Genomic DNA, 14,736 nt, shown 5'->3' on the forward strand with positions numbered 1-14,736 from the left:
CATTCTAGTGTGTGGTATCTGAGTTATTACATTCTAGTCTGTAGTATCTGAGAGTTATTACATTCTAGTCTGTAGTATCTGAGTTATTACATTCTAGTGTGTAGTATCTGAGAGTTATTACATTCTAGTGTGTATTATCTGAGTTATTACATTCTAGTGTGTGGTATCTGAGTAATTACATTCTAGTCTGTAGTATCTGAGAGTTATTACATTCTAGTGTGTGGTATCTGAGTTATTACATTCTAGTCTGTAGTATCTGAGAGTTATTACATTCTAGTCTGTAGTATCTGAGTTATTACATTCTAGTGTGTAGTATCTGAGAGTTATTACATTCTAGTCTGTAGTATCTGAGAGTTATTACATTCTAGTCTGTAGTATCTGAGAGTTATTACATTCTAGTGTGTAGTATCTGAGAGTTATTACATTCTAGTCTGTAGTATCTGAGAATTATTACATTCTAGTCTGTAGTATCTAAGAGTTATTACATTCTAGTGTGTAGTATCTGAGAGTTATTACATTCTAGTGTGTAGTATCTGAGAGTTATTACATTCTAGTCTGTAGTTTCTGAGAGTTATTGCATTCTAGTCTGTAGTATCTGAGAGTTATTACATTCTAGTGTGTAGTATCTGAGAGTTATAACATTCTAGTATGTAGTATCTGAGAGTTATTACATTCTAGTCTGTAGTATCTGAGAATTATTACATTCTAGTCTGTAGTATCTGAGAGTTATTACATTCTAGTGTGTAGTATCTGAGAGTTATTACATTCTAGTGTGTAGTATCTGAGAGTTATTACATTCTAGTCTGTAGTTTCTGAGAGTTATTGCATTCTAGTCTGTAGTATCTGAGAGTTATTACATTCTAGTGTGTAGTATCTGAGAGTTATAACATTCTAGTGTGTAGTATCTGAGAGTTATTACATTCTAGTGTGTAGTATCTGAGAATTATTACATTCTAGTGTGTAGTATCTGAGAGTTATTACATTCTAGAGTGTCATATCTGAGAGTTATTACATTCTAGTCTGTAGTATCTGAGAGTTATTACATTCTAGTCTGTAGTATCTGAGAGTTATAACATTCTAGTGTGTAGTATCTGAGAGTTATTACATTCTAGTGTGTAGTATCTGAGAATTATTACATTCTAGTCTGTAGTATCTGAGAGTTATTACATTCTAGAGTGTCATATCTGAGAGTTATTGCATTCTAGTCTGTAGTATCTGAGAGTTATTACATTCTAGTCTGTAGTATCTGAGAGTTATAACATTCTAGTGTGTAGTATCTGAGAGTTATTACATTCTAGTGTGTAGTATCTGAGAATTATTACATTCTAGTCTGTAGTATCTGAGAGTTATTACATTCTAGTGTGTAGTATCTGAGAGTTATTACATTCTAGTGTGTAGTATCTGAGAGTTATTACATTCTAGAGTGTCATATCTGAGAGTTATTACATTCTAGTCTGTAGTATCTGAGAGTTATTACATTCTAGTCTGTAGTATCTGAGAGTTATTACATTCTAGTTTGTGGTATCTGAGAGTTATTACATTCTAGTCTGTAGTATCTGAGTTATTGCATTCTAGTGTGTAGTATCTGAGAGTTATTACATTCTAGTCTGTAGTATATGAGTTATTACATTCTAGTGTGTATTATCTGAGTTATTACATTCTAGTGTGTGGTATCTGAGTAATTACATTCTAGTCTGTAGTATCTGAGAGTTATTACATTCTAGTGTGTGGTATCTGAGAGTTATTACATTCTAGTGTGTAGTATCTGAGAGTTATTACATTCTAGTGTGTAGTATCTGAGAGTTATTACATTCTAGTGTGTAGTATCTGAGAGTTATTACATTCTAGAGTGTCATATCTGAGAGTTATTACATTCTAGTCTGTAGTATATGAGTTATTACATTCTAGTGTGTATTATCTGAGTTATTACATTCTAGTGTGTGGTATCTGAGTAATTACATTCTAGTCTGTAGTATCTGAGAGTTATTACATTCTAGTGTGTGGTATCTGAGAGTTATTACATTCTAGTGTGTAGTATCTGAGAGTTATTACATTCTAGTGTGTAGTATCTGAGAGTTATTACATTCTAGTGTGTAGTATCTGAGAGTTATTACATTCTAGAGTGTCATATCTGAGAGTTATTACATTCTAGTCTGTAGTATCTGAGAGTTATTACATTCTAGTCTGTAGTATCTGAGAGTTATTACATTCTAGTCTGTAGTATCTGAGAGTTATTACATTCCAGTCTGTAGTATCTGAGTTATTACATTCTAGTGTGTAGTATCTGAGAGTTATTACATTCTAGTCTGTAGTATATGATAGTTATTACATTCTAGTCTGTAGTATCTGAGAGTTATTACATTCTAGTGTGTAGTATCTGAGAGTTATTACATTCTAGTGTGTAGTATCTGAGAGTTATTACATTCTAGTGTGTAGTATCTGAGAGTTATTACATTCTAGTCTGTAGTTTCTGAGAGTTATTACATTCTAGTCTGTAGTATCTGAGAGTTATTACATTCTAGTCTGTAGTATATGAGTTATTACATTCTAATGTGTAGTATCTGAGTTATTACATTCTAGTGTGTGGTATCTGAGAGTTATTACATTCTAGTCTGTAGTATCTGAGTTATTACATTCTAGTCTGTAGTATCTGAGAGTTATTACATTCTAGTCTGTAGTATCTGAGTTATTACATTCTAGTGTGTAGTATCTGAGTTATTACATTCTAGTGTGTGGTATCTGAGAGTTATTACATTCTAGTGTGTAGTATCTGAGAGTTATTACATTCTAGTGTGTAGTATCTGAGAGTTATTACATTCTAGTGTGTAGTATCTGAGAGTTATTACATTCTAGTCTGTAGTATCTGAGAGTTATTACATTCTAGTCTGTAGAGTCTGAGTTATTACATTCTAGTCTGTAGTATCTGAGAGTTATTACATTCTAGTCTGTAGTATCTGAGTTATTACATTCTAGTGTGTAGTATCTGAGAGTTATTACATTCTAGTCTGTAGTATATGATAGTTATTACATTCTAGTCTGTAGAGTCTGAGAGTTATTACATTCTAGTGTGTGGTATCTGAGTTATTACATTCTAGTCTGTAGTATCTGAGAGTTATTACATTCTAGTCTGTAGTATCTGAGTTATTACATTCTAGTGTGTAGTATCTGAGAGTTATTACATTCTAGTCTGTAGTATCTGAGAGTTATTACATTCTAGTCTGTCGTATCTGAGAGTTATTACATTCTAGTGTGTAGTATCTGAGAGTTATTACATTCTAGTCTGTAGTATCTGAGAATTATTACATTCTAGTCTGTAGTATCTGAGAGTTATTACATTCTAGTGTGTAGTATCTGAGAGTTATTACATTCTAGTCTGTAGTTTCTGAGAGTTATTGCATTCTAGTCTGTAGTATCTGAGAGTTATTACATTCTAGTGTGTAGTATCTGAGAGTTATAACATTCTAGTGTGTAGTATCTGAGAGTTATTACATTCTAGTCTGTAGTATCTGAGAATTATTACATTATAGTCTGTAGTATCTGAGAGTTATTACATTCTAGTGTGTAGTATCTGAGAGTTATTACATTCTAGTGTGTAGTATCTGAGAGTTATTACATTCTAGTGTGTAGTATCTGAGAGTTATTACATTCTAGTCTGTAGTATCTGAGAGTTATTACATTCTAGTGTGTAGTATCTGAGAGTTATAACATTCTAGTGTGTAGTATCTGAGAGTTATTACATTCTAGTGTGTAGTATCTGAGAATTATTACATTCTAGTCTGTAGTATCTGAGAGTTATTACATTCTAGTCTGTAGTATCTGAGAGTTATTACATTCTAGTGTGTCATATCTGAGAGTTATTACATACTAGTCTGTAGTATCTGAGAGTTATTACATTCTAGTCTGTAGTATCTGAGAGTTATTACATTCTAGTCTGTAGTATCTGAGTTATTACATTCTAGTGTGTAGTATCTGAGAGTTATTACATTCTAGTCTGTAGTATCTGAGAGTTATTACATTCTAGTCTGTAGTATCTGAGAGTTATTACATTCTAGTGTGTAGTATCTGAGAGTTATTACATTCTAGTCTGTAGTATCTGAGAATTATTACATTCTAGTCTGTAGTATCTGAGAGTTATTACATTCTAGTGTGTAGTATCTGAGAGTTATTACATTCTAGTCTGTAGTTTCTGAGAGTTATTGCATTCTAGTCTGTAGTATCTGAGAGTTATTACATTCTAGTGTGTAGTATCTGAGAGTTATAACATTCTAGTGTGTAGTATCTGAGAGTTATTACATTCTAGTCTGTAGTATCTGAGAATTATTACATTCTAGTCTGTAGTATCTGAGAGTTATTACATTCTAGTGTGTAGTATCTGAGAGTTATTACATTCTAGTGTGTAGTATCTGAGAGTTATTACATTCTAGTCTGTAGTTTCTGAGAGTTATTGCATTCTAGTCTGTAGTATCTGAGAGTTATTACATTCTAGTGTGTAGTATCTGAGAGTTATAACATTCTAGTGTGTAGTATCTGAGAGTTATTACATTCTAGTGTGTAGTATCTGAGAATTATTACATTCTAGTCTGTAGTATCTGAGAGTTATTACATTCTAGTGTGTAGTATCTGAGAGTTATTACATTCTAGTGTGTAGTATCTGAGAGTTATTACATTCTAGAGTGTCATATCTGAGAGTTATTACATTCTAGTCTGTAGTATCTGAGAGTTATTACATTCTAGTCTGTAGTATCTGAGAGTTATTACATTATAGTGTGTGGTATCTGAGAGTTATTACATTCTAGTCTGTAGTATCTGAGTTATTGCATTCTAGTGTGTAGTATCTGAGAGTTATTACATTCTAGTCTGTAGTATATGAGTTATTACATTCTAGTGTGTATTATCTGAGTTATTACATTCTAGTGTGTGGTATCTGAGTAATTACATTCTAGTCTGTAGTATCTGAGAGTTATTACATTCTAGTGTGTGGTATCTGAGAGTTATTACATTCTAGTGTGTAGTATCTGAGAGTTATTACATTCTAGTGTGTAGTATCTGAGAGTTATTACATTCTAGTGTGTAGTATCTGAGAGTTATTACATTCTAGAGTGTCATATCTGAGAGGTATTACATTCTAGTCTGTAGTATCTGAGAGTTATTACATTCTAGTCTGTAGTATCTGAGAGTTATTACATTCTAGTGTGTGGTATCTGAGAGTTATTACATTCTAGTCTGTAGTATCTGAGTTATTGCATTCTAGTGTGTAGTATCTGAGAGTTATTACATTCTAGTCTGTAGTATATGAGTTATTACATTCTAGTGTGTATTATCTGAGTTATTACATTCTAGTGTGTGGTATCTGAGTAATTACATTCTAGTCTGTAGTATCTGAGAGTTATTACATTCTAGTGTGTGGTATCTGAGAGAGTTATTACATTCTAGTGTGTAGTATCTGAGAGTTATTACATTCTAGTGTGTAGTATCTGAGAGTTATTACATTCTAGTGTGTAGTATCTGAGAGTTATTACATTCTAGTCTGTAGTATCTGAGAGTTATTACATTCTAGTCTGTAGAGTCTGAGTTATTACATTCTAGTCTGTAGTATCTGAGAGTTATTACATTCCAGTCTGTAGTATCTGAGTTATTACATTCTAGTGTGTAGTATCTGAGAGTTATTACATTCTAGTCTGTAGTATATGATAGTTATTACATTCTAGTCTGTAGAGTCTGAGAGTTATTACATTCTAGTGTGTGGTATCTGAGTTATTACATTCTAGTCTGTAGTATCTGAGAGTTATTACATTCTAGTCTGTAGTATCTGAGAGTTATTACATTCTAGTCTGTAGTATCTGAGAGTTATTACATTCTAGTGTGTAGTATCTGAGAGTTATTACATTCTAGTCTGTAGTATCTGAGAATTATTACATTCTAGTCTGTAGTATCTAAGAGTTATTACATTCTAGTGTGTAGTATCTGAGAGTTATTACATTCTAGTGTGTAGTATCTGAGAGTTATTACATTCTAGTCTGTAGTATCTGAGAGTTATTACATTCTAGTCTGTAGTATCTGAGAGTTATTACATTCTAGTGTGTAGTATCTGAGAGTTATTACATTCTAGTCTGTAGTATCTGAGAATTATTACATTCTAGTCTGTAGTATCTAAGAGTTATTACATTCTAGTGTGTAGTATCTGAGAGTTATTACATTCTAGTGTGTAGTGTCTGAGAGTTATTACATTCTAGTCTGTAGTTTCTGAGAGTTATTGCATTCTAGTCTGTAGTATCTGAGAGTTATTACATTCTAGTGTGTAGTATCTGAGAGTTATAACATTCTAGTATGTAGTATCTGAGAGTTATTGCATTCTAGTCTGTAGTATCTGAGAATTATTACATTCTAGTCTGTAGTATCTGAGAGTTATTACATTCTAGTGTGTAGTATCTGAGAGTTATTACATTCTAGTGTGTAGTATCTGAGAGTTATTACATTCTAGAGTGTCATATCTGAGAGTTATTACATTCTAGTCTGTAGTATCTGAGAGTTATTACATTCTAGTCTGTAGTATCTGAGAGTTATTACATTCTAGTGTGTGGTATCTGAGAGTTATTACATTCTAGTCTGTAGTATCTGAGTTATTGCATTCTAGTGTGTAGTATCTGAGAGTTATTACATTCTAGTCTGTAGTATATGAGTTATTACATTCTAGTGTGTATTATCTGAGTTATTACATTCTAGTGTGTGGTATCTGAGTAATTACATTCTAGTCTGTAGTATCTGAGAGTTATTACATTCTAGTGTGTGGTATCTGAGAGTTATTACATTCTAGTGTGTAGTATCTGAGAGTTATTACATTCTAGTGTGTAGTATCTGAGAGTTATTACATTCTAGTGTGTAGTATCTGAGAGTTATTACATTCTAGTCTGTAGTATCTGAGAGTTATTACATTCTAGTCTGTAGTATCTGAGAGTTATTACATTCCAGTCTGTAGTATCTGAGTTATTACATTCTAGTGTGTAGTATCTGAGAGTTATTACATTCTAGTCTGTAGTATATGATAGTTATTACATTCTAGTCTGTAGAGTCTGAGAGTTATTACATTCTAGTGTGTGGTATCTGAGTTATTACATTCTAGTCTGTAGTATCTGAGAGTTATTACATTCTAGTGTGTGGTATCTGAGTTATTACATTCTAGTCTGTAGTATCTGAGAGTTATTACATTCTAGTCTGTAGTATCTGAGTTATTACATTCTAGTGTGTAGTATCTGAGAGTTATTACATTCTAGTGTGTATTATCTGAGTTATTACATTCTAGTGTGTGGTATCTGAGTAATTACATTCTAGTCTGTAGTATCTGAGAGTTATTACATTCTAGTGTGTGGTATCTGAGTTATTACATTCTAGTCTGTAGTATCTGAGAGTTATTACATTCTAGTCTGTAGTATCTGAGTTATTACATTCTAGTGTGTAGTATCTGAGAGTTATTACATTCTAGTCTGTAGTATCTGAGAGTTATTACATTCTAGTCTGTAGTATCTGAGAGTTATTACATTCTAGTGTGTAGTATCTGAGAGTTATTACATTCTAGTCTGTAGTATCTGAGAATTATTACATTCTAGTCTGTAGTATCTAAGAGTTATTACATTCTAGTGTGTAGTATCTGAGAGTTATTACATTCTAGTGTGTAGTATCTGAGAGTTATTACATTCTAGTCTGTAGTTTCTGAGAGTTATTGCATTCTAGTCTGTAGTATCTGAGAGTTATTACATTCTAGTGTGTAGTATCTGAGAGTTATAACATTCTAGTATGTAGTATCTGAGAGTTATTACATTCTAGTCTGTAGTATCTGAGAATTATTACATTCTAGTCTGTAGTATCTGAGAGTTATTACATTCTAGTGTGTAGTATCTGAGAGTTATTACATTCTAGTGTGTAGTATCTGAGAGTTATTACATTCTAGTCTGTAGTTTCTGAGAGTTATTGCATTCTAGTCTGTAGTATCTGAGAGTTATTACATTCTAGTGTGTAGTATCTGAGAGTTATAACATTCTAGTGTGTAGTATCTGAGAGTTATTACATTCTAGTGTGTAGTATCTGAGAATTATTACATTCTAGTGTGTAGTATCTGAGAGTTATTACATTCTAGAGTGTCATATCTGAGAGTTATTACATTCTAGTCTGTAGTATCTGAGAGTTATTACATTCTAGTCTGTAGTATCTGAGAGTTATAACATTCTAGTGTGTAGTATCTGAGAGTTATTACATTCTAGTGTGTAGTATCTGAGAATTATTACATTCTAGTCTGTAGTATCTGAGAGTTATTACATTCTAGAGTGTCATATCTGAGAGTTATTGCATTCTAGTCTGTAGTATCTGAGAGTTATTACATTCTAGTCTGTAGTATCTGAGAGTTATAACATTCTAGTGTGTAGTATCTGAGAGTTATTACATTCTAGTGTGTAGTATCTGAGAATTATTACATTCTAGTCTGTAGTATCTGAGAGTTATTACATTCTAGTGTGTAGTATCTGAGAGTTATTACATTCTAGTGTGTAGTATCTGAGAGTTATTACATTCTAGAGTGTCATATCTGAGAGTTATTACATTCTAGTCTGTAGTATCTGAGAGTTATTACATTCTAGTCTGTAGTATCTGAGAGTTATTACATTCTAGTTTGTGGTATCTGAGAGTTATTACATTCTAGTCTGTAGTATCTGAGTTATTGCATTCTAGTGTGTAGTATCTGAGAGTTATTACATTCTAGTCTGTAGTATATGAGTTATTACATTCTAGTGTGTATTATCTGAGTTATTACATTCTAGTGTGTGGTATCTGAGTAATTACATTCTAGTCTGTAGTATCTGAGAGTTATTACATTCTAGTGTGTGGTATCTGAGAGTTATTACATTCTAGTGTGTAGTATCTGAGAGTTATTACATTCTAGTGTGTAGTATCTGAGAGTTATTACATTCTAGTGTGTAGTATCTGAGAGTTATTACATTCTAGAGTGTCATATCTGAGAGTTATTACATTCTAGTCTGTAGTATATGAGTTATTACATTCTAGTGTGTATTATCTGAGTTATTACATTCTAGTGTGTGGTATCTGAGTAATTACATTCTAGTCTGTAGTATCTGAGAGTTATTACATTCTAGTGTGTGGTATCTGAGAGTTATTACATTCTAGTGTGTAGTATCTGAGAGTTATTACATTCTAGTGTGTAGTATCTGAGAGTTATTACATTCTAGTGTGTAGTATCTGAGAGTTATTACATTCTAGAGTGTCATATCTGAGAGTTATTACATTCTAGTCTGTAGTATCTGAGAGTTATTACATTCTAGTCTGTAGTATCTGAGAGTTATTACATTCTAGTCTGTAGTATCTGAGAGTTATTACATTCCAGTCTGTAGTATCTGAGTTATTACATTCTAGTGTGTAGTATCTGAGAGTTATTACATTCTAGTCTGTAGTATATGATAGTTATTACATTCTAGTCTGTAGAGTCTGAGAGTTATTACATTCTAGTGTGTGGTATCTGAGTTATTACATTCTAGTCTGTAGTATCTGAGAGTTATTACATTCTAGTCTGTAGTATCTGAGTTATTACATTCTAGTGTGTAGTATCTGAGAGTTATTACATTCTAGTCTGTAGTATCTGAGAGTTATTACATTCTAGTCTGTAGTATCTGAGAGTTATTACATTCTAGTGTGTAGTATCTGAGAGTTATTACATTCTAGTCTGTAGTATCTGAGAATTATTACATTCTAGTCTGTAGTATCTAAGAGTTATTACATTCTAGTGTGTAGTATCTGAGAGTTATTACATTCTAGTGTGTAGTATCTGAGAGTTATTACATTCTAGTCTGTAGTTTCTGAGAGTTATTGCATTCTAGTCTGTAGTATCTGAGAGTTATTACATTCTAGTGTGTAGTATCTGAGAGTTATAACATTCTAGTATGTAGTATCTGAGAGTTATTACATTCTAGTCTGTAGTATCTAAGAATTATTACATTCTAGTCTGTAGTATCTGAGAGTTATTACATTCTAGTGTGTAGTATCTGAGAGTTATTACATTCTAGTGTGTAGTATCTGAGAGTTATTACATTCTAGTCTGTAGTTTCTGAGAGTTATTGCATTCTAGTCTGTAGTATCTGAGAGTTATTACATTCTAGTGTGTAGTATCTGAGAGTTATAACATTCTAGTGTGTAGTATCTGAGAGTTATTACATTCTAGTGTGTAGTATCTGAGAATTATTACATTCTAGTCTGTAGTATCTGAGAGTTATTACATTCTAGTGTGTAGTATCTGAGAGTTATTACATTCTAGTGTGTAGCATCTGAGAGTTATTACATTCTAGTCTGTAGTATCTGAGAGTTATTACATTCTAGTGTGTCATATCTGAGAGTTATTACATTCTAGTCTGTAGTATCTGAGAGTTATTACATTCTAGTCTGTAGTATCTGAGAGTTATTACATTCTAGTGTGTGGTATCTGAGAGTTATTACATTCTAGTCTGTAGTATCTGAGTTATTGCATTCTAGTGTGTAGTATCTGAGAGTTATTACATTCTAGTCTGTAGCATATGAGTTATTACATTCTAGTGTGTAGTATCTGAGTTATTACATTCTAGTGTGTGGTATCTGAGTAATTACATTCTAGTCTGTAGTATCTGAGAGTTATTACATTCTAGTCTGTAGTATCTGAGTTATTACATTCTAGTGTGTAGTATCTGAGAGTTATTACATTCTAGTGTGTAGTATCTGAGAGTTATTACATTCTAGTGTGTAGTATCTGAGAGTTATTACATTCTAGTCTGTAGAGTCTGAGTTATTACATTCTAGTCTGTAGTATCTGAGAGTTATTACATTCTAGTCTGTAGTATCTGAGTTATTACATTCTAGTCTGTAGTATCTGAGAGTTATTACATTCTAGTGTGTAGTATCTGAGAGTTATTACATTGTAGTCTATAGAGTCTGAGTTATTGCATTCTAGTCTGTAGTATCTGAGAGTTATTACATTCTAGTCTGTAGTATCTGAGAGTTATTACATTCTAGTGTGTAGTATCTGAGAGTTATTACATTCTAGTGTGTTGTATCTGAGAGTTATTACATTCTAGTCTGTAGTTTCTGAGAGTTATTACATTCTAGTCTGTAGTATCTGAGAGTTATTACATTATAGTGTGTAGTATCTGAGAGTTATTACATTCTAGTGTGTAGTATCTGAGAGTTATTACATTCTAGTGTGTGGTATCTGAGAGTTCTTACATTCTAGTGTGTGGTATCTGAGAGTTATTACATTCTAGTGTGTAGTATCTGAGTTATTACATTCTAGTGTGTAGTATATGAGAGTTATTACATTCTAGTGTGTGGTACAGTATGTGTGAGTTATTATATTGTTACTTAACCTGTTCTTAATGAGTCGTACACCTCCAGTATTTTACCTTCTGTCAGCTGGCACCCTATTCCCTATATAGTGCACTATATTTGACCAGGGTCCGTAGGGCACAGTGGAGGCTGCTGAGGGGAGGACGGCTCACAATAATGACTGGAACAGAGTAAATGGAATGGTATCAAACACCATGGAAACCATGTCCTCTGTGTAGTTGATACCATTACACACTTACTCTGCCCCTGCTGTTACCACATGCCCAACCTCCCTGATTAAGGTCCTGTTATGTTAGGGCCCCGAGTCAAATGTAGTGCACTACGAAGGGAATAGAGTTCCATTTGGGACGTGACCTCTGTCTGTAGGGAATAGAGTTCCATTCAGCCTCTGTCTGTAGGGAATAGAGTTCCATTTGGGACTCAGCCTCTGTCTGTAGGGAATATAGTTCCATTTGGAACTCAACCTCTGTCTGTAGGGAATAGAGTTCCATTCAGCCTCTGTCTGTAGGGAATAGAGTTCCATTTGGGACTCACACTCTGTCTCAGAGAAATCTACGGCATGCAACAGACATGCAGTGTCAGAAGTCACACCATCCTCCGAGACCATGGCTGCCTTCCAGATTGCACCCTATTCCCTATGTAGTGCACTACTTTAGACATGAGCCCTGGTAAAAAGTTGTGCACTGTGTTGGGAATAGGGTGCCATGTGGGACACAGTTCACGTCTTGTCTTCTCCTCTCTAATATGGAAAAAGGCTGTAGCGTTGAGTGCATCAGAGGAGAGACAGACTAGAAGCATCAGTAAACAAATGATCCCTAGAAAGAGAGAGAGAGAGATTGAGAGAGAGAGAGAGAGAGAGAGAGAGAGAGAGAGAGAGAGAGAGAGAGAGAGAGAGAGAGAGAGAGAGAGAGAGAGAGCCTGGTGTTATAATGATCTGTGTATGTAAATGTACCCTGAACCTGCACTTCTGTGATCTGCTGCAGTAATAATGAAGCAGAGGGACAAATCACCTCATTATGATCCAAAATGGAGGAGAGTGGAGCTTTTACACCTGAAAGCACTGCTCAGAGCACCGCTCAGAGCATCGCTCAGGCTCCCGGAGACACAGAGAGCTACAGGCTTCCTTCAGGCTGTTGCTGGGCTCCCAAGTGGCGCAGCAGTCTAAGGCACTGTATCTCAGGGCAAGACGTGTCACTACACTACTGGTTTGAATCCAGGCTGCATCACATCCGGATGTGATCGGGAGTCCCATAGGGCGGCGCACAATTGGCCCGGGAAAGGCTGTCATTGTAAGTAAGAATTTGTTCTTAACTGACTTGCCTAGTTAAATAAAGGTTACATTTTTAAATCATAATTAAGCACACCTGAAGGAGTTGGTGTAGGATAGATATGGTGTGGATAGGTTAGGATAAACAGATAAATAGGTTATAAACAGGTTAGGAACATGTTATAAACAGTTTAGGAATAGGTTATGAACAGGTTAGGAATAGGTTATGAACAGGTTAGGAATAGGTTATGAACAGGTTAGGAATAGGTTATGAACAGGTTAGGAACAGGTTAGGAATAGGTTATAAACAGGTTAGGAATAGGTTATAAACAGGTTATAACAGGTTAGGAATAGGTTATGAACAGGTTATGAACAGGTTATGAACAGGTTAGGAATAGGTTATAAACAGGTTAGGAATAGGTTATAAACAGGTTAGGAACATGTTATAAACAGTTTAGGAATAGGTTATGAACAGGTTAGGAATAGGTTATGAACAGGTTAGGAACAGGTTAGGAATAGGTTATGAACAGGTTAGGAATAGGTTATGAACAGGTTAGGAATAGGTTATAAACAGGTTAGGAATAGGTTATAAACAGGTTATGAACAGGTTATGAACAGGTTATGAACAGGTTAGGAATAGGTTATAAACAGGTTAGGAACATGTTATAAACAGTTTAGGAATAGGTTATGAACAGGTTAGGAATAGGTTATAAACAGGTTATAAACAGGTTAGGAATAGGTTATAAACAGGTTATGAACAGGTTATGAACAGGTTATGAACAGGTTAGGAATAGGTTATAAACAGGTTAGGAACATGTTATAAACAGTTTAGGAATAGGTTATGAACAGGTTAGGAATAGGTTATGAACAGGTTAGGAACAGGTTAGGAATAGGTTATGAACAGGTTATGAACAGGTTATGAACAGGTTAGGAATAGGTTATAAACAGGTTATAAACAGGTTATAAACAGGTTAGGAATAGGTTATAAACAGGTTAGTAATACCTGGGGGAGTTGTATGGCAACAACAGAAGATGGAAACCAACAGCATAAGTACTGTAGGACCAGGAGTTTTGCCGGAACAATGTGACCTCACTAAGACCTGTACTGATTCCCAGACATTCTCCTGAACCCTGTGACCTCACTAAGACCTGTACTAAGGCCCAGACATTCTCATGAACCCTGTGACCTCACTAAGACCTGTACTAAGGCCCAGACATTCTCCTGAACCCTGTGACCACACTAAAACCTGTACTGAGGCCCAGACATTCTCCTGAACTCTGTGACCTCACTAAGACCTGTACTAAGGCCCAGACATTCTCCTGAACCCTGTGACCTCACTAAGACCTGTACTGAGGCCCAGACATTCTCCTGAACCATGTGACCTCACTTAGACCTGTACTAAGGCCCAGAGGTTCTCCTACCTGGGCAGGTCACTAGATCAGGAAAAACTCAGGCCCCTCATCATAACATCTCAACAAAGATATCCTAATATTTCTTATATTTTTAAATGAATCATTGAGATTAATCAAGTACAGTCGTTTGAGTGTTAGCCTACATCCTCTCTGCACAATGAGCCATCAGATGAAGATAATAATAACCAGGTCTCTCCCAAGGAGAGGTATTGGGATTGACTTCAGAGAGACCAGGAAGGAGAGGTAGAGGGATTGACTTCAGAGAGACCAGGAAGGAGAGGTAGAGGGATTGACTTCATAGAGACCAGGAAGGAGAGGTAGAGGGATTGACTTCAGAGAGACCAGGAAGGAGAGGTAGAGGGATTGACCTCAGAGAGACCAGGAAGGAGAGGTAGAGGGATTGACTTCAGAGAGACCAGGAAGGAGAGGTAGAGGGATTGACTTCAGAGAGACCAGGAACATGAAGCACCCTCTCTATTCTATCCTATAATATAGTCAGCTACAGAGGAGAGTCCTTGGCCTGCATGGCCTACTGCTGGTCATCTCATCTGTTTTTATTCCCTCTTTAAACCCCCTAGAGTCGATTACTGCAACCCCCCGGAAATTGAATTAGCATAATTAATAAATCCCCATCAAAATCCATCAGTTTAAACTATACGTATCTGTTATTTTTTGTATTGGATGCG

General features: G+C 34.6%; 1 protein-coding gene across 1 annotated transcript in view; it reads right to left on the reverse strand.

The window, feature by feature from the left end:
* LOC139379609 (dual specificity tyrosine-phosphorylation-regulated kinase 2) overlaps positions 1 to 11,417 on the reverse strand; it is a 47,343-nt gene extending 35,926 nt beyond the window's left edge. The window contains exon 1 of the mRNA XM_071122406.1: positions 11,391 to 11,417. The gene's annotated coding sequence lies outside the window, so the exon portion shown is untranslated. The remainder of the gene's footprint in view (positions 1 to 11,390) is intronic.
* Between the last annotated feature and the right edge of the window lie 3,319 nt (positions 11,418 to 14,736).

The sequence above is a fragment of the Oncorhynchus clarkii genome, chromosome 21, assembly GCF_045791955.1.
Source record: "Oncorhynchus clarkii lewisi isolate Uvic-CL-2024 chromosome 21, UVic_Ocla_1.0, whole genome shotgun sequence".
Classification (NCBI taxonomy): Eukaryota; Metazoa; Chordata; class Actinopteri; order Salmoniformes; family Salmonidae; genus Oncorhynchus; species Oncorhynchus clarkii.